We start from the raw sequence: 21,011 nt of genomic DNA, 5'->3' as shown, positions 1-21,011 counted from the left end.
CATACATGCTCAGTGGGAGACCGAATCGCTCAGCGGAGACACTGTACTCCGAAGTATGTTGTTAGGCTTTTCATTGATCGTGTTGGAATCATTGATGGGTTGAATCCGCAGCATATCACTGATGCAATGAAGAACATGTTTGGCATGAAGCTTGATTACACCACTTTATACAGAGCACTTTTATATGCACAAACATTGGTGAGATGATCAACAGAAGATGGATATTCGTGTCTGCCATCATATCTCTAGCAAATCTCCTTAGCAAATCCCGATTCTATCACGGCTATAGAACTTGATTCTATCAATAGATTAGTCGTTTAGTGTTTAGTCTATGTATTAAAAATTTGTGTTATGAACTTATCTGTGTCAACTTATTTGTCAAATTGCACTACCAAACAAATTTAAGAAGGTCTTGCCCTTTATATTATCCGAAAGGTTACAAAAGGTCACTACACAGAAGACTTTCCAGACTACTTATAGTTAAGTCGTCCAACATTCCAGACGACTTAACTGTAAGTCTTCTGCGTAGAAGATAGGTTACAAAATAATCAAGTTCAAATACACACATCAGCCTAATCTATCATACAAAATAATCTAACGTAGCATGTTTATCATCCCTCATACGCACCCAGGTTGGCATCATTGTCCTTGTTTTCGAACTCATATGCGTCAGGAAGCTCTTTAAATATATCCACCACCATCTTATCGCTCATAGTCTTCCCGTTGGGCTTAGCAAAGTCTTTTTTACTAAATGGCATCCCAAGAGCATGACATTCAATGTAATTTAGAGCGTACACGCCACAATCACCAGCTCGGGCCTGAGGTATATTGGTCAGTCTCTAATATGTGAATGGCTCCAGGCTGTATTGGAGACGTTGTTCGTCTAAGGAAGTGCACTCAACAAGCAGATAAGGGACCATGTAGAGAAAATGCTCCATTACCACATCGAGTTCTTCTGGGGAGATACTGGAACAAATGCTGTCCCAGACGACTATGTGCCTCTTAGGGATCGATATCCACATAGCAATCCAATGACTGTTGGTGTAGTTCACTGGTGCATAAACATCATCAATATCCGTCCCAAACCTTGTTCGACTGGCAAAATGATGGTATAGTGCCTGCATAATAATTCCACGCCCCACCAGGGAGTCTTCTTCCTAAACTGTTCTGATCGGGCTCTGAGTCCTTAAAATCCTTGTAGTTGAATCTCCATTGTAGAGCAAAGAGATGATCAAGGAAGCACATCCTCTTCTTCAGCACATTAATCCAAGCATCAATATGCTGCATATAAAATAGGGTACAAGTCAAAAGATATCAGACAAATTACTGGTAAGTCGTCTACGTAGAAGACTTACCAGATGACTTACAAGTAATTCGCAGACTAATTAAATTGTCTGGTAAGTCTTCTACGTAGACGACTTACCAGACGACTTATTGGTAAGTCGTCTACAAAGAAGACTTATGAGTAAGTCATCTAAGTCATAGCAGAAGACTTACACAGTCCTCCAGCCACTCTAAGGAGATCCGAAGGATGTGATACCACCAAGTTCTACTTGTACGTGGTTTTTTATCGAGAGGTGTTCTATAATGACTGCAAACACAAAATGTTGAAAAGCAATCAATTTTTGTAGACTAAAGCAAGCTATTATGGGAAAAGCAAACACTTACGGACAAGTTTTCAACCAATCAGCGAGCTTCTTCAACTTCTTCTTGTCAATTGGTGCAAAATGATTATAGCCTGGATAAAGGTTTTTGTTTGGAATGATCACTTTGGCCGTGCTGTTTGTCGTATAAGGAGATTGCTGCGAGGCAGGAAGTTTCCTTATTCGATCACTCTTTGCACGGCAAAGTGTCAAAGCAACATCCCTCTTTTCCTGATATCTAGCATCCTCCTTCTGTAAATCCGAAACAGTGGGTTGATTTTTGTCCAATAGAACAAGGCTCGGTTCTGAAGCTTTATCTTTCGAGGAACTAGCTTCTGCGGGCACATCTGGACCTTTATCCTCCGGCAAGCTCTTCCTTCCCGCGTTCGTCCCATTAACACTTTCACTCTGCGATATACAAGATGGGTTTATACAATAATAACCAAAGATCCATTTCATACAATAATAACCAATGAGTGTCTTCAAACATGAAACAAAATACATATACAAAATCCATATACTATCAACAAAGCACACATGTTCTGACATACAAGAAACAAAGCACTTTTCAGTTCTTATTCTTAAGACTTTGTCTAGTCAATCTCTTGTTGGGAGAGGATTCGTTACTAACCCCGGGTCCGATCGTCGGTTTAGGTGGAGAGGTAGTGTTTTGAGATAATGTCCCTTTCCGTTTTGTGGTGATACCAACCTTCTTCTCCACAGCTTCCACCCTTTCTGACAGATACTTTATCTCCTTAAGGCACGTCCCAAACCATTCCCTCATGGCATCAACTATGTCCTTGAACATGGTTTTAATATCCTCTTTGGTCAACCCACCGACAGTCGTAGTCACCTCTGAACGAGCCACTGAATGAACCTCTTCACTAGCCTCTGCAGGTGCCTCTTCACTAGCCTCTGCAGGTGCCTCTTTGCGAGCTTTCTTCCGAGGCCTTGGACTGTCTTCCTTCACTACCTTTTTCTTCGCTTGACTCACAACCGCCGGCTTTGTATTGACCCAAATACCGGTGACTTCCCAGCAATCCATGGTCCACTTCCACGGTCTCTTCACAAACATGAGTTTAATTATGTTCTCCGCGGGCGTTTCCTCAGCATCAAACTCCCATTTTGGAAACATTTCACCAATGTCCTTCTGAACAAAGTTGATCACCCTAGTCTGCAGTAAATAGAAGATATGAACTTAGATATTTGACGGATTAAGAAAGATGGAATGAAAAGACTTCGCAGACGACTTATATAAGTCGTCTGGAAAGTCTTCCAGATGGACGACTTAGTAGACTTTCCAGACGACTTATAATTAAGTAGTCTGGATAGTCTTCCCAGAGAAGACGACTTAATTATCAGTCTTCTACTAAGTCATCTAGCTGGAAGACTTTCCAGACGACTTAATTATAAGTCTTCTGCTAAGTCGTCCAGTTGGAAGACTTATCAGACGACTTAATTATAAGTTTTGTGCGAAGTCGTCCAGTTGGAAGACTTATCAGACGACTTAATTATAAGTCTTCTACTAAGTCGTCCAGTTGGAAGACTTATCAGATGACTTAATTATAAGTTTTCTGCGAAGTCGTCCAGTTGGAAGACTTATCAGACGACTTATTTATAAGTCTTCTACTAAGTCGTCCAGTTGGAAGACTTATCAGACGACTTAATTATAAGTTTTCTGCGAAGTCGTCCAGATTGAAGTACATACCTGACTGAGGATAGCCTCTTTAAAGAATCTGCGTCATTTGCGACCCTTGTAAGCCAGTATCGGTGGAGATGGATTGTTTGGGAGAGGATTACCATAATTCGCACCCAATTCCGGCAGAGCTGTGTACACCCAGACCTGGAGAGCTTGCGCAAACCCATTAATAGTGTAACAACCCGAAATATCTTTGCCCTTCACAGAGTCCATCAGCACCTTAAACGCGACTCTCCCCCATGGATAATTCTCAAACCGTACTAGCTCCATCACTAGCCTTGCCAGACTAACCCGTGTAGGGGTTGAATACTTTCTCCCTTCAATGTGTCCAGTGAAGATGGAAAGGTACGCGAGCTGCTTGCGATCATTCCGAGACCACCCTTTGCATCTCTCAAATGTTGTTATTATCTCCTGAGTAGATGGCCCAGCTTCGACATGAACTCCCAACATCCCCCATAAAGAAGTCAAATCCTTAATAACAACACAGTGAGGTCTCTCAAGGTCCTCGATGTACTCGCAGTTTAGACCAGTGAGGTTTTCAAACTCTAACAGTGAAAACCTCACAGGTTGTGGACCAACGAGACTCCACAGCTCATACTTCTTCTTTATATCCAACTGGAAACCGAGCATGTAGTGAACCAACCTTGAAGCCCAATCAAATCCCAGCTCTTGGAACTTGATGAAAACTCCCAACTTCGACTCTTTCAGCTCTTCATATTCGTCATCATGAAGAGCTTTCTTTAAAGCAGTATGCAACGTCCAACAAGTATGATACGAAATGCTATTCATTGCGGGGGGCTCTTCCCCTAATGTATGTATCCTACGGGGGAGTTCTGGTATATCCATTTTTTTGCCTGCAAAACAATCAAAGACAACCATCTCTAAACAATCAAAGACTTATAATTAAGTCGCCTGACAAGTTTTCCAGCTGAAAGACTTATAATTAAGTCGTCTGGAAAGTCTTTCCAGACGACTTAATTATAAGTCTTCCAAGACTTCCAGTAGAACATTTTAAAGACAATGTTTTATGTTCATCTTTTCCTCAATCAATCACTCGACAGTAAGAGATATAACTTACCGGCGGCGGAGTTCAACGAGAGGCCTCTGACAGAATGCGTGCTAGGGTTTCCTCTCAGATCTTAAATAGAGGAAGCGGCTGTGAGAACGGTGGTGAGAACGACGGTGATAACGGCAAAGAGATAACCGGCGGTGAGAACGATGGATTAAAGAGAATCGACGGAAATCGCCTTCGAAATCGCCTTCGAAATCGCCTTTGAGAGAAACAACGTTAGGGTTTTCTGAATTTCGCGAAAAAGTGAATAAAAAAACACCTTATATATGTCCGGCAAATAATCCGGTTAGGTTTAAAAGTACATTGTAAAATTAAAGGTTCGGTCCGGTTTGGACGACTTACTAGTAAGTCGTTTGTTGAATAGTGTACATCAGACGACTTACTAGTAAGTCGTCCCAGACCCTAAATTTAACCCATAAACTAAATTGACTAAATTAACTAACTACCACGTTATAAAGCCGTAGTTATACTTAAGTAGTGTTTACTATACACAAAAATAAACACACTTAGGTAAATTTTAAAGTTTTCAAAAAAATATTTATGCATTCCAAAATCTAACCCTAAGAACACATACAATACTACAACATATGTTGGCAAAACCTAAACCAAAGAATATCATGACTCACTACTTTCACTCATCTATGTTGAAAACAATTAACTTTTGTTATATCTTAATTTATATCTCTTAAGACATTTGTTAATTACATGATTTCAATTTTTCACTTATCAAAATATTTTTTACAAAAATTTTAAATTATTTCTATGTAGAACTAGACTAGACGACTTACGGGGGTTAGAAACGTAAAAAAATTGATTTTTTTTGTTTGTTTCACAAAGGGCTGGTTGTAATTTCAATAGTCTTTTAGGTTACTTTTGCATTTGATTCAAGTTTGGGTTTACTTTTGCATTTGAAATCAAGTTGTGAGTCATATTTGGCAATTTTCCCAAGAATGAAAGAAGAATGAGCAGAGTTAAGTTATTACACAAGCCAAAACTAAAACAAATCAAACGAAAGAACGTGAAAACAAATGTAAACAAGACAAGAGGAGAGAGTGAAGATAAAATACATTGAAAAACTGAATGCTAAATTAGCAAGTAAGAGGCAAAAAAAGATTAAAATGCAAAAACTCCGCGTCTTGGCGCGGATAACGATTCCTAGTAAAGTTAGTTTGAAGGTTATTTTACTAAATACTTAGTTTGAGTATTTTTACTCGAAACAAATTTAGACGAAGGGTTTTAATGTTAAAATCTTATTTTAATTTAATAAAACAATGGACTATTAACAGAAGACATATAGCAGGCAAAATATCACTACAAATAACAATTCCTCGTAATTTATCATGTTTTACTTGTTTTCTCAAATTTTTAATTTCAAAATACTCTTTGAAATATCGGAGTTGGAGCTACTTTTACCCATTTTGATAGAAGTTCTCAAATGAATATTTTGATACCATCTCTATTGGCAGTTTCTAAACAGCGTCTTTAAGTTAATGGGAAACAACACAAACTTGAATAAAAACTGTGGAAACACATGTCAATCTTTGAATGATTAATGTTTTTAAGAAATAAAATTTAAATATGTAACTAAATAATATACAGTATTAATATTTTATTATTAATATACAGAAATAAGAATTTCACTACTGGATTATTTAACTAAATTTTAATAATAAAAGGTTGACTCCTTATAAAATGACACTTGGTTTAATAGTTTTTATATATTAATTCTAAGACGAGAATCCTTTTTCATTTTGTATTTTTTCAATTCTTATATTTATTGAAAGTTGAAATCTTATGTGACAGTTATTCAATAAATAAATTATTATAGACCATTCTCACAAAAATAAATAAAATACAAATTTTCTTAAATATTGTTTTTAGGTATATATATATATTTTTTTGTTTAACCTGGGGGTATCCCGGACCTATAGAAGGGTTCAGACTAATCTCAAAAGGAAGTGCAGCCCATGGATAGACCTTCTCTCCGGGTATGCAAATGAATCCTAAGGCATAGGTCCATATCCGTGTGGGGTGTCCAAAGACATCATGAAGTAGTTTCCTCCAGCATGGTTTGAATTCGCAACCTGGATGCAGTAAGGAACCCGTTCTTACCATTGGGCCACGATGTTCTGCACAGATATTATAATTTGTGTATGTTTGTGGTTTAGTTTAATCCAAATTGTACTATAACGAGTTCAAATTCTATATAGATTACAAAAAGATATTATAATTTGTAAAAGAAACTCATCCGAAATGTCTACGTTAAAAGAAATTTGATTTAGATAGCTAGATTGGTGGTACATAATTGACATACACGGATGTCAATTTTTTTTGTAACATACACTATAACTGAAAGTAGATTTTGAGCATACGTGCAATTCTTTCTGCCATAATATTCATTACATCTGACATATGCTGAATTGTAAAGTTAGGGAAAACTCATTATATCTTTGAATTTTTTTCATATAAATAGCGAAAGCCTACCTGTTATTTGGTGTAGAGATCATTTTCATCAGTCGAAAACCTTTTGTTACAAACACCATGCCTAAAATCTATAGGGATTTTAGCGTATTTCATGGTCATATCAACGCTTCACATTCTGCATAGAGTGTAGACAAGACTGTAAAAAACCTTTGTCAGATATTCATAGCCCTTATGCATAATCTTCTAAGAGCATTAATAGAAGGTTCTTAGGATTGGTTCTTAGCAGAATATAAGAAACAGTCTTTTAATTTTTAACTAAAAAAGTTAAGAACCTATTCTTAAATATCTTATTTAAGAGTCGGTTCTTAGTTTTTTAGTTAAAAGTTAAGAGAATGTTTCGATCATGATTAATGGGAGGTTCTTAAGATGATGTTCTTAGCGGAATATAAGATTCTGTCTCTTAACTTTTAACTAAAAAAGCTAAGAACCGACTCTTAAATAAGAAATATCTTATTTAAGAGCCGGTTCTTAGCTTTTTTAGTTAAAAGTTAAAAGACAGATTCTTATATTCCGCTAAAAATCTCATCCTAAGAACTCCTATTAATCATGCTCTTATAGTCCGCTAAAAACTCTAGCTGAGAACACTCATTAATCGTGCTTTAAGTATCTATCTATGTAAAACCATCCTTGACCTTAAAACATATTTTGTTCTTTCCACGCTCTATTAATAAAAGACCATCTTAGGTCTCTTAAAGGTTGGCTCGACTAACTAGGATTACCCTTGGGTTTGTTAATCCAAGAATTGCTTCTCGATCCATATTGTACCATCAATTTCCACTGTACCCAAAATCTCTTGTGATTTTCTATTCTTGTTTTTAATTTTTTTTTATTACAATTCTTCCAGATATACCAAATAGTTTATAGAAAACAGCTAAAGTCATAATTTTTTGAAAGTCTCTAAAAATATAATCCATGTTGATCAAGAAAATCAAAATTAATGGAAAAACTCTATGAATATATGGAATTTTGATCAAACTTACATTTAAACTCTTGGTAGGCATTCAAATAGTACATGATTTATCGATTCTTTATCACTCTATGTTATGTATCATACTGTATACTATGTGTTATTTACATGACCGGCTCAACACTGTTAAAGGCTCTAAGGCAAAAAAAAAAATTGCTCTCTAAAATTTATATGTAGATAATGTTTAAATTATTTTTAAAATTTAATCAGTAATATTTTGTATATTTTGTAATGAAAATAAACTATATACATATCAAATAATTTTGGACTCTTTTCAATTTTATTTATTATATTTTTATTTTTTATATATAAAAATATAGATTTATAAAAAATTGGACCCTTTAATTATTATTATACAGAGGGATACCGGTTTGGGCCCAGGACGGCCAAAAAGCTTAGAAGAATCGAGCCAATGATTCAAAGAAGAATCGAAAACAGAGCAAAAGATTACCCAATCCAAGAGATTGTTCCTTTGGCTAAAGAAGTCCTTAAAGCCAGACGAAGTCTACTCACTAACGTCACCCTGCTTCTAAAAGTGTTTCCTGTCTTGACATGCAAGTAAGTTTTCAGTTTCTTGGCTTCTAAGCTATTGAATCAAGAACTCTGCTTTGATAAAGACTTAAGCTTTCAGATTCTGCTCTGAAGTATTTATCGGCAAGAAGAACATTTGATTCAGACATGCTGTAGTTACATACGGCTTGGGAACAACAAGCTACATGAACGGGTTCCAGGTTCTACATACAATGTACTTGTGCCTGTTGGATCTTCCACTTACACAATGTCTCAAGGTGTTATCAGACACCAACATTGGTTTGATTCTCATCGTGTTCCCTCCATCTTGGAACTATGTTGTCAAGCAGGAGCCATCCATCCTGTAGAGATCCACGATAACCTGCAAATATCGGATGAAGATGACAGGAGTATATCCACTTTATTGAATTTTAATCAATCATTCAAAAATAGGGTTTTCTTTTTCGGTGACTTGTCAAAAAAAAAATCAAAAAAAGGAAAGCATGAGCTATGATCAACTATGAAAAATATATGTTTTATTGATAATGAGATTCAAAGTAAGGGATGAATACAGAGAATATCTAAGAACAAGAGAGTTGAATGTACTGATACTATAGTTTAACTATGGAGATAATTGGATCCCTCTTTCTTTATTTGCCTTTCTTCCTTTATAGGTCTTTGGAGAAGAATTCGTAATGACCACGTGATCTTCTGCGTAGATCAGGTGTTTTTCATGTGGCCGTTAGAGCATGATTAACCGGGATTATTAGGATGGGGTTCTTAGCGGAAGTTAACAAACAATTTCTTAACTTTCGCTAAGAACCCCACTTTAAGAACTCCGGATTAATCATGGTCTTAGAACATGTTTATCCGGAGTCCTTAACGAGATTCTTAGTATGTGGGCTCCCACAAAATCCTTAAGGATCGGTTACAAAAACTGCTAATTAAGAACCGATTTTAGTGAGTTTCTTACACTGTTTGCGGGCCCCACTGACTCGTGGCGGTCCGCGATTGGTTTGTTTTTTAATTAAAAAAAAAAAAAACCTAAGATCTCAGGGATAAACATGCTCTTAATGCTTTTGGTTTTTTTACGTTTGATTCACCGAGACTCGTTCAGTCTGGGGTGGGCCTTGACCTATGTGGAACTTTGATTTCTTCATGGGCTTTGATGATGCTTAATCTAGGCCTTTTTACGATTGGGTTGAGATTTCAAGTATGTTGGTACAAACGCTCTAATGGCGTGGGAGAAAGTGAGAGCTGGTCTGAAGACACTATTGCTAGTTTATCCTTCAAAAGTTTGCAACCGGTGCAAAGAGGTTCACGAGACCGAGCGGCCATAAAGCTCGGCTATGTGGTGTGTTCAAATATGAGAGCTATCAGGGCACTCATTACTGGGAAAAATCGAGTGTGAATGATTTGGCACCCAAGAAAGTCGTGTGAACGAAGGCATAAATTATTACGGACATGCCTCTACTGTCGCGAGCCTTTGAAATTCTGATGTCCATTGAGAAGATAGATTATCTCCTCCTCTGAGATTCTTTCGTTTTAAAGTGAAAAGATGTCAGCTAATAGATCCAAGTCGAAAAAGAAGGATGCGGAGAAGCAGCTCCGGCGGAATCCTTACGAGGTTCTAGGACTCTGGAAGAACTCTACGGATCAGGAGATTAAGAGCGCTTATCGGAAACTAGCTCTCAAGTAAGCTTCTTTTAATTGGTTCTCTCTGTCACTCTTTGGTTTGAAGTTTTGAAATTTAGGGTTAGGCAACAAAGAAGAAGACCCTTGAATTCAATCTGTTTAGTCTAAAAGATGAGTCTTTAATTGAATTTATCCGTAGAAGCCATGGCTGCATCTTGGTTTGGTTTAGGCTAATTCTCTCTTTGGAGGTTACGTTTCTCTGCACCAACATTTAGTACTCGTCCTGCTCAAGCCTTGTTCCCAAAATCAATGGTTGGTGTTTCAGGTACCATCCTGATAAGACTGCAAATGACCCGGTTGCGGCCGACATGTTTAAGGAGGTCACCTTTTCCTACAACATCTTGTATGACCCGGAGAAACACCGCCAGTATGATACTTCTGGTTTTGAGGTGAGGTTTTGTTGTTGTCTTCTGTATTATCATAGATATGATGCCATTAGTAGAGCTTAACATAAGATAGGATCCTTGTCTCTATAAATAATGTTGTTTTCTGGGGACGTTCTTCATGGCTGAAAATGCTTACTTCCAGCAGCTAATGTTTTGCCAACGTGAAATTTGAGACTTTGCTAATTGCAAATCCCTTCTCTTTCATAGGCCGTTGAAGCAGAAGGCCAAGAGCTGGAGCTGGATCTCTCAAGTTTAGGAGCTGTTTTGCCAACATAATATCTCTCCTTTCTTGCTAAGTCTTTGAACTTTAGAGCATGATTAAGGGAGGGTTTTTAGGGTGAGGTTCTTAGCGGAATATAAGAACCCGTCTCTTAACTTTCAACTAAAAAAATTAAGAACCAGCTATTAAATAAGAGATTTAAAAACCGGTTCTTAGTTTTTTTAGTTAAAAGTTAAAAGTCAGATTCTTATATTCTGATAAGAACCCCACCCCAAGAACTCTCTATTAATCATGGTCTTATAAGGACATAGCATCTGGAACATGAGTAATGTCAAATCAGTGCCTGCGTTTGTTTAGCATCTCGATCACAAGAGCACATGAGTTTGTTTCTATTTTATCAGCGCCTGCCTTTGTTTAGATACATTATCTATATGATTGTTTCTTATGTGTGAGTTTGTGTTACCTTTCATTGGTTTACGTAAACATGTTATGAAATCCAATCATTTAATTTCTAAAAAAATATATATATATATATTTAAGAACTCATTAGATCACGAAAAAATTAATTACACTAACAAAGGTTCTAAACTTTTCAAATCACAAAATTAACTATTACATTATTCATTAAAACCATTGTACTTGCTCTAATAGTATATTGACAAAAAAAAATTAATTTAAAATTACCCACTGTTTATTTAGTTATTTATAAATATTAACTGAAATATGATATTATTTATCATACATATTTATTTTATATATTTGATTGTATCATAGATTTCAATAGGTTCAGAAGAATTGACATGTTAAAAAATAAAGAAAAAATTAAAATTTACAAATTTTAAATAAATACATATGTTAGATTTAAAAATTATTAACTTCATAAGAATTTGCAAATTTTATATAGATTTTTATATTCTCTGAAGGTTCAAACATATTACCTCGGACATATGGATGAGATGGTTTTTTTTGACACGAAAGTTGATCTAAATTATATATGGCTATCACGAACATATCATCGGAATGTCCCATTTTCATCAAATTGTAAACGGGTGATATCAACGAAATGTATATTATACATGAAACATGGATTTATTCATTGCCAACTGTTTGATATATTATTATAAGTTTATACTAAACATTGTCTTTTTTTTGAAACATTGTCTCAGATTATAAATAAATACCAGTTTTTAGATGTTAGTTTAAACTTAGGTTCAGGATTCCCGGTTTATTTACTTTTTCCCAATAACATATTCGAACAAACCCAACTCGGCGTTAAGTTAAATAATGGTATGTTATTTTTATTTTAATAAACCAAATACAGGGAAAGGCCAGCATCCAAATTGAATTTCTCTACTAGCCTACTTGTAGCAGCACATTGGTTTGGGAGAAAATAAATATTCTTCTGGAAAGATAGGATTTGTAAGAAACAAAAAAAAACGAAAGAAAATAATAAAATGAACAGAAGGTAATGACAATTTTATCGACTATAAAAAATGAGAAGAGGAAACCGATAGCAACAAAATGGAAAGATAGGATTGCCAAGTCGCATGCAGTATGTGAGTCCATTCAAAGCAAGATAGGGTTTATCTGTTTTCCTCGGGAAACAAAACTATTTGGTTCTCCACGTTAAAGATACGATTTGGAAAACTTGACTCACTTATACTTTGATGCTGCTAAGTTTTTTTGTATGATAACGTATGAACAATGCACATGACAGGTGCGTATAGTAGTCCAACCAAAAGCCCAAAACTAATGTTTTGTGATTATTGATAAATAAGCCTAAAAGCTTATAATGCTTTTGCTCATGTTTTTCGCAATGACTATTAAATTGATCGACATTTTGCAAGTTTATTGATCAAACGTGTGAGGTCGATAAGACATGTTTGGACAATGGTGCATGTATAGAAGTTTCTCGAAGACTGTATGTATAACCAAGGAAAGTGGTGTTGTGAGAGAAGATATGTAATCGATAATTTTGTCTTGTATATTGATCATTGACCTCAAGGTCTTCATATACACAGTTAGAGGTTCCTATTCCTATTGTCATAAGGACATCCTAATCCTATTGACATAATTAAGGACATAATCTATATTAGACGTGATAGATAAATATACCGTAATACGTTGTTTCTGACCCTCCTATCAATTCGTCAATTCGAGTAAAACTAGCTTAGCGAACTAATATACTCATTTGGATGAAGTCTATGATTTTACTCAACTGATTATTTATATGTCAATATGGGATCTCATCAGACAATGGATACTTAATTTACATGGACCGGCTTATATATCTGGCTCCATTCATTATAAACGGTAGCATAAAGCCTTCGTAACTTTTCGTTGTTCGCACCAGTATACACATCATACAGTATTTGTTTTTATCAAATGAGAAAAAAAAAGAAAAGAGGATAACGGATAACACCGATTATTCGGTTCTGCCATAATTCACTCATACATGTCACAATTATTTCAGTTTCTAGAAAATATAATTTTAGGCCAACTTGGGAAAACTATATACACATCAGCAAAAGTAAAATTTCATTTTTGAAGTATTTTATTTAAGAAATTAATCTATGTTTGTATATTTCATAAAATAATACCTTATTATTCAGAAATTAGTATATAAGAGGGAGAAAGGGAAGAAGAGAGAAACATGCTTGAAGCTTCTCTAGTTTCATAGGTCCTTTCAAAGCAAAACCATTTTCAACTCACAAAAGTAGAAGCCATGGCTGCATCTTTCTCTGTCCCCTCTATGGTATAACACCACTAAGCCATGTATCTCACTAATGCTTCCATTGCTCTCTTTTTAGACTTTTAGTTATTTAATCATGTTGGTTACAAAATTGACCGAGTCCATTAGTAATTAATTAAAATTAACACTTAAATCAGATAATGGAAGAAGAAGGGAGATTCGAGGCGGAAGTTGCGGAAGTGCAGACTTGGTGGAACTCAGAGAGGTTCAAGCTAACAAGGCGTCCTTACACAGCCCGTGACGTGGTGGCTCTACGTGGCCATCTCAAGCAAGGTTATGCTTCGAACGAGATGGCTAAGAAACTGTGGAGAACACTCAAGAGCCACCAAGCCAACGGCACGGCGTCTCGCACGTTCGGTGCTTTGGACCCTGTTCAGGTGACCATGATGGCTAAACATTTAGACACCATTTATGTCTCTGGTTGGCAGTGCTCGTCTACTCACACCACCACGAACGAGCCTGGTCCAGATCTTGCTGACTATCCGTACGATACCGTTCCTAACAAGGTCGAACATCTCTTCTTCGCTCAGCAGTACCATGACAGGTAATTCTAGTTACCAATAAATTATTGAAGTGAAATTATACAGCTAGGTAGTGACAATTTTTTAAAAATTACTAGAAACTTGATATGGGCTGCATGCTACGAAAATACGTTTTTGAACTAATAAAAAAAACAGTATGAACTTTATATCTTTTTGGGTCTTCGCATAGTGTAACAGCGTGTCAAAAACTAATTATTGTAACCATATTTTACGGCTGTTATTGGTGTGCTTGATCAGAAATTGCTTCATTCGAGGTTTTGCGTCGCCACGTCTTGAGATACTTTGACTCTCTGGCAAAGTACAGATTGTACACGTTCTTATTAAGACAAATTTCCCCAACGCGATTTTTTTTCAGAAGAAAACATGACAGATTGCTTCTTTTTAAAGATACAAGTCAAACTTGGACCAATCCGACTATTCCCCAAAGACTATATATGTTTAGAGACCATTAACTAAATCAATTATGGTAATAGTGGGGATCCAGATATATCTTTTACTGGATGCAAAATGTAATAATTTCTTTTATAAAATCACTAATAGAATATATATTATTTTTTTAACAGACACTAAAAGCATATCAACGTTTTATTTTATTGCTTTGAAAGTAACAACACATACAAGAAAAATAATGCTTCCTCCGTTCCTTAATGATAGACTTTTTAGAAAAAAAAAATTTGTTTCAGAAAGATGCATTTTTTGTGTTTTCTATGATAAAATTATAAGCTTTAAGAAAATTAATTGACTTTATTGAATTACTATTGGTTAAAAGTTATTAAAAATTGAAAATTGCAGAAAACGATACATTTATTATGGTAGTTTAATGTGTTTTCTTAATATGTATGAAAATACTAAAAAGTCTATCATTTAGGAACGGAGGGAGTATGAGTTAATAATTCTCAAAAAGAAAAAAAAGTGATAACACAAACAGAATATTTGGTCTTCAGTTAAATATACTCTACAAATTACTATATGAATCAAATTAAATTGGGTATATCACTTTCAATATATTCTATATTTATATTTTACAAAGCTGTGATTATACGGTTTAATTATAAAGACCTATAATCAAATAATATCGTCTAACTTTATCACTATGATTAGAAGGCAATTAAAAATTAATTTGCTTTCAAAATAAAAGTAAATATTTATATCAAAGATTTTCTCTGACAATCATTCAAGCATGGAAATAATGTTTGAGATATGTTATATTGACTTAGTTGCGATATATTCAAAAACTTTGACAAATAAATTAATTTATAAACTTACAATGAGGCTTTACAGTAAAAAAAAAGCTCATTTATAATTATAATTTACTCAATTGTAAATTGTGTAATATTTAAGACGAAATTGTAGGAGAGAAATCAAACGGGGAGCAACACAACACTTTATTATTTGTCCGGAACATCATGGCCCAATGGTAAGGACGGAATCATTCCTGCACCCAGGTTGCGAGTTCGAACCCTGCCGGAGGGAACTACCTCATGATGTCTCTGGACACCTCACACGGATATGAGTCCATGTTTTAGGGCCCATTTGCATACCCGGAGATAGGGTCTATCCGTGGGCTGCACCTCCCCTTGGGGATTAGTCTGCACCTCCCCTTGCGGATTAGTCTGGGCTCTTCCATAGGCTCGGGATACCCCCAGGTTAAACAAAAAAAAAAAAAAAAAAAAACACAACACTTTATCAATGGGTACAAATTTTTTTTTTCTTTTTTTTTTGCTAAATTATAATGGGTACAAAATATTTACATGGGCAAAAAGTTAGAATAAATAATACGCTTTCATTATGAGGTTTGTTTCGTTGCATGCATCCGTTTTAATCTCCAAAAATACCATTAAGGCCAATCATGTATAACTAATGTGAGAAACTTAATTATGTTGTGATAATTTAGTTAACATAATAACGAATAACCCTTCATTATCTAATTAAAACTATCAATATGAATCTCTCGCAGAAAGCAGAGGGAGGAGAGAATGAGCATGAGCAGAGAAGAAAGAACAAAAACTCCTTTTGTGGACTACCTGAAGCCCATCATCGCCGACGGAGACACCGGCTTTGGCGGTACCACTGCCACCGTAAAACTCTGCAAACTCTTCGTTGAAAGAGGAGCCGCTGGGGTCCAGACCAGTCCTCCGTTACCAAGAAGTGTGGCCACATGGCCGGAAAAGTCCTCGTGGCAGTCAGTGAACACATCAACCGCCTTGTTGCGGCTCGGCTCCAGTTCGACGTGATGGGCACAGAGACCGTCCTGGTCGCTAGAACGGACGCGGTCGCGGCCACTCTGATCCAGTCGAACATTGACTCGAGGGACCACCCGTTCATCCTCGGTGTCACTAACCCAAACCTTAGAGGCAAGAGTTTGTCCTCGCTTCTCGCAGAGGGAATGGCTGTAGGCAAGAACGGCCCGGCGTTGCAAGCGATTGAGGATCAATGGCTTAGCTCGGCCTGTCTAATGACTTTCTCGGACGCTGTCGTGGAGGCTCTCAAGCGCATGAACCTCAATGAAAATGAGAAGAGCCGGAGAGTGAACGAGTGGCTAAGCCATGCAAGGTAATGGACATTCCGAAATATCATATATCAAACTTTGGTTTTACTTAGGATTTTAGTTATTGATAATTAAAATTTCATAGAAGCGGTTTACTATTTTCATCTGTAATACAAAATATTGTTAGATTTAACCAAAACAAACAGTTTGCTGTGCTAGTTGCACTAAATTTGTTTGAAGTGTGATTTTGTTTTAGCACTAACTGTTAGGTTCTTTACAAAGAATATTCCTAAATAATTGGCAGATCTTACTCATACGAATAGAAATTTCTTACAATCTTTTTATACATAAATAGTGTTACAGTTATACACAAGCTAATACATATTGAAACACATTTAATCAGGTATGAGAACTGCCTGTCAAACGAGCAAGGCCGAGAATTAGCCGCAAAACTCGGTGTGACGGATCTTTTCTGGGACTGGGACTTGCCCAGAACCCGAGAAGGATTCTACCGGTTCCAAGGCTCAGTCACAGCGGCCGTGGTCCGTGGCTGGGCCTTTGCACAGATTGCTGACTTAATCTGGATGGAAACCGCAAGCCCCGACCTCAACGAATGCACCCAATTCGCAGAAGGAGTCAAGTCCAAGACACCAGATGTCATGCTTGCTTACAACCTCTCACCGTCATTCAACTGGGACGCTTCCGGTATGACTGATCAGCAGATGATGGAGTTCATTCCACGGATCGCTAGGCTCGGTTATTGCTGGCAGTTCATAACTCTTGCGGGTTTCCATGCTGATGCTCTTGTGGTCGATACATTTGCAAAGGATTACGCGAGGCGAGGGATGCTGGCTTATGTGGAGAGGATACAGAGAGAAGAGAGGAGCAATGGGGTTGACACATTGGCTCATCAGAAATGGTCAGGTGCTAATTACTATGATCGTTATCTTAAGACTGTACAAGGTGGAATCTCCTCCACTGCAGCCATGGGCAAAGGTAATGTTAATATAAAAAAAAAATTTGCAGCCACACATAATAATAGAATAATAATACTAACGAAATTAGAGCGTGTGATGAGAAATACTCATTTAGGCGCGTATGCAGAATTTAAATGGGTGATATACAAATTTGAAAATCAGTTTTGGATACAGGCTTAAGATCTTCCACTGATTAGAACAATGAAAATAAGTTGGCTCACATTTTTTTCATATATCAACCGGCCGTAGAAATGGTTTAGTTGTTGAAGATTCGTCAGGTTGGTCGAGAGAAGTGATCTAGTCTTTTTTGTTGCACTTTTATAATAGTGTCATTGTAGATACTTAAATGCCTTATTTGTAGTAATTTTTTTTGTCTTTTTACATACAAAACATTATATATATATGCAGTTACATTCGCTCGTTCATTATTTATCCAACTATACAAACTTTTCTTTCTTTTCCTCCTTAAAAACGATGCGTTTTTTTTTGGACATAGGTGTTACTGAGGAACAGTTCAAAGAGAGTTGGACGAGGCCGGGAGCTGCTGGAATGGGCGAAGGGACTAGCCTTGTGGTAGCCAAGTCCAGAATGTAAGTGTACGGCCAAAGCGGTTTGGCATCTTCGCAGGGAAACAACTTGGAAACTACACCATCTTTAATATATCTTTGGACACCTGAGTAAGAAAAGAAAAAGAAAAAGAATAAGAAAAAACAGATAATAAATGTATATTTTGTTATTGTGTTCCCTTCTTCTACGTTTGCTTCTTTGTATGGATATTTGGACTGTTTTGGCACTCGAAAGGTGCACAATAGTCAATACCAATATGGGACCATCCGTTCGCAAAGTCTAAAGGGGGCATAATAACAAATGGGTTATTTACTTGAGTAAAAAGTAAAAACTAATGGGCCGAAGCAATAACAGCATCTTTATCCACGGTTTTTTAGGGCGGGGTTCTTAAGGGAATATAAATACTACTTTAAAAAACAGTTTTTTATATTTCTCTAAGAACCCCGACCTAAAAAACCACGGATAATGATGCTCTAAAGTTATACAAATAGGCTTTTAGGACTTTTGTAGACATTAAAAACAAAGAAGAAGCTATTAAAATTCCCACTGATTGATTGTTCGCAATTTTAATTATTTTTATATTTATTTATGTTAATGTCATAAGATGATAAGAAATCCTAAAAATTCAAAATAAAAAATTTTCTCTTTCTATTAGAGTAGGGGAAAAGTAAGCATCCCCACAATTTTTTTAAGAATTAAAAAAATAAATGAAAAATATTTAAAAATCACAAATATGATGTGTGTAATTGAAGGGAGTAAAATGTAAACAAAAATATGAAACTTCAAATATAGAGTATTCAAAATTTTTAAATTGAAGTTTAAATTCTTTTTTAAAACTTTTTTATATTTAAAGTTATAAAATATTTTTTGCAGATGCTCTAAAAGACGAATTTGGAGACATATTTTGTTTGCTCGACTTGTTCTTTGCCTTGGAATCTCCGACCTAGACAACCTAAAATGAAACAGATTTTACTAGCTTCGAAGAAAAATTATAACCTCCGTTATAAGGCGAAAGATAACTAGCATATTTTTTTTCTTCGGCTTGCTCTTTGCTTCGTTTTTATAGAATTAGACTTCTTGGTTGCGGCAATTTTTTTTTTTTGAGCAACAACGGCAATTAGTTTTCTGATATTATGTTTTTCAATAAGATAAAGATCGTCTTCTTGACGACTGTTTGTTCAGAGAGGTGTATGGCATGTTGATGACTGTTTATTGTTTGTTTCGCTTTGGAAATCAGTAAACTCACTCAAAGTCCCTGGAGTATCAACTATCCCGGTTTGAGTAAACTTAAAGAATGTTCCAAATTGTTGCTATTCAAGATTAGGTCTCAGTCATGTACCATCAGGATTTGGTGAGCCTATGCAAACGCACAAACCTCGCCTTGATCCGACTTGTTTGGGCGAAGCAAAGGTTTTAGTTGAAGTAGAGCTTGACATTAGTTGAAGTAGAGCTTGGCAAGCCCTTTCCTAAGAAAATTGCCTTAGATGACAAACAAGGTAATATATTCTTGGTAGATGTTGAGTATACTTGGGTTCCGAGTACTTGTGGTAGATGTGGACACTTAATTAGGACATAAAGAGAAAAGATGTCTAGTCCCAGCTGTCCAAAAGAATGAGGAAACACTTCCAGTGAATGAGGTGATGAATGAAGATCGAGGGGTTGAATCGGATAAGGAACAACCTCAGGTCTATGTTGCATCGGAAAAAGAGGTGATACAAGTTGAAGATTCTGAAGCGAATTTGGATTTAGCTTCTACTGATCAAATTTTAGAACCCACCAAAGTGACAGAGATTGAACAGTTGCAATCACAAAAGGCTCTTTCAACGCCAGTACACTTTGCCGTCCACTTTAAGGAAACAATAGCCATTGGCTCCTACTCTCAATTCACTACGTCACCATTAGCAGGTACTACTCCTGCTCTAGCTGAACCAACTATTATGGAAGAAATTTCATCTCATATTATTGTTTCCGAGACCAGTTTGGAATCAGGAGGCAATTCATTAGCCTTTATGTACACACCTATGCATGACAGCCCTTTTCACAATTATATTGAGCAATTCAATGTTCATGATGTTGTAGATGGGTTAATGAGTGATGCTACAACAAATCTCAACATGTCAAGAGGTGGAAGGCCAATAAAACCAAGTCAAAAATACCAAGATATGGATTGGACTAGGTTACAACGGAAATGTAAACGAGGTCGTCGAGGCCGTGGATACCATACTCCCTAGTGTTTCCTTCTTTCTTATCTTGCTTTATTAAGCTTATGTCCATAAGTTTCTCTTTTCTAAGTTATTGCTTAGCTCAATATGAAAATTGTTTGTCATCGTATTTTCTAAAACTTTATGGTTTCAAAACCATACCTAGTATGTTTTATGTTTTAATTTAAATGTCTTTTTTCAAAAAAAGAAAAAATCGTCTTCTTGTGGTGCAGAATCTTGTCTACACGGTCTGGCTGCAGCGAAACAATATGTTCTTTAACCAGACTTTATCTCCCCCGCTTGAGGTGTTCAAGGACATCAACATGCAGGTTATTAATTTCATCTCAGCATTGCGGACGAGGAAGAAATCCAGAGCCCTCATGCAGCTTTGGTTAATCTGATCCTATGTGTTTGATCACAGGTCTCTTTTTTGGGCTTCTTAGGAACCCCATGAGGTCCCTTTTTAGTATCAATCCCCTGTTTTTTTACTTTCTTTTTGCCAGGGTATTGTTTTGTATAGGTTAACTACTCTTGTAGACTAATCTTCGTCATTTATGATAATTACATTCTTAGCATCTAAAAAAAAATCGTCTTCTTTTGATATGAGCACCAGAAGTCTTCTTTGATAGTTGATGCGACAAAAAGTAAAGAGTCTATTTTTATGTTATTTTCTGATTGCATAAAATGCTTTGTTTCAATATCATTGATAATACATGGCGTATGACATTTTTTTTTACAATAATGTGTCGTTGCATGAAATTCCAGCGGTGCCAACGACTCCGTTCAACGGTCGACGATTTCTTTTTAC

The 21,011-nt window shown here is 36.1% G+C and overlaps 2 pseudogenes across 1 annotated transcript; both read left to right on the top strand.

Moving 5' to 3' along the window:
• The first annotated feature begins 4,454 nt into the window (after positions 1-4,454).
• On the top strand, positions 4,455-10,856 carry LOC106349891 (annotated as a pseudogene).
• A 2,267-nt stretch (positions 10,857-13,123) lies between these two features.
• On the top strand, positions 13,124-18,275 carry LOC106346877 (annotated as a pseudogene). The gene is made up of 5 exons (XR_001270579.3): positions 13,124-13,431; positions 13,566-13,972; positions 15,928-16,523; positions 16,862-17,454; positions 17,932-18,275. The product of XR_001270579.3 is annotated as an isocitrate lyase-like (transcript).
• Positions 18,276-21,011: the final 2,736 nt, after the last annotated feature.

This window comes from Brassica napus, chromosome C3 (genome assembly GCF_020379485.1).
Source record: "Brassica napus cultivar Da-Ae chromosome C3, Da-Ae, whole genome shotgun sequence".
In the NCBI taxonomy this organism is placed as follows: domain Eukaryota; kingdom Viridiplantae; phylum Streptophyta; class Magnoliopsida; order Brassicales; family Brassicaceae; genus Brassica; species Brassica napus.
This window is presented reverse-complemented; position numbering and strand designations above follow the sequence as displayed.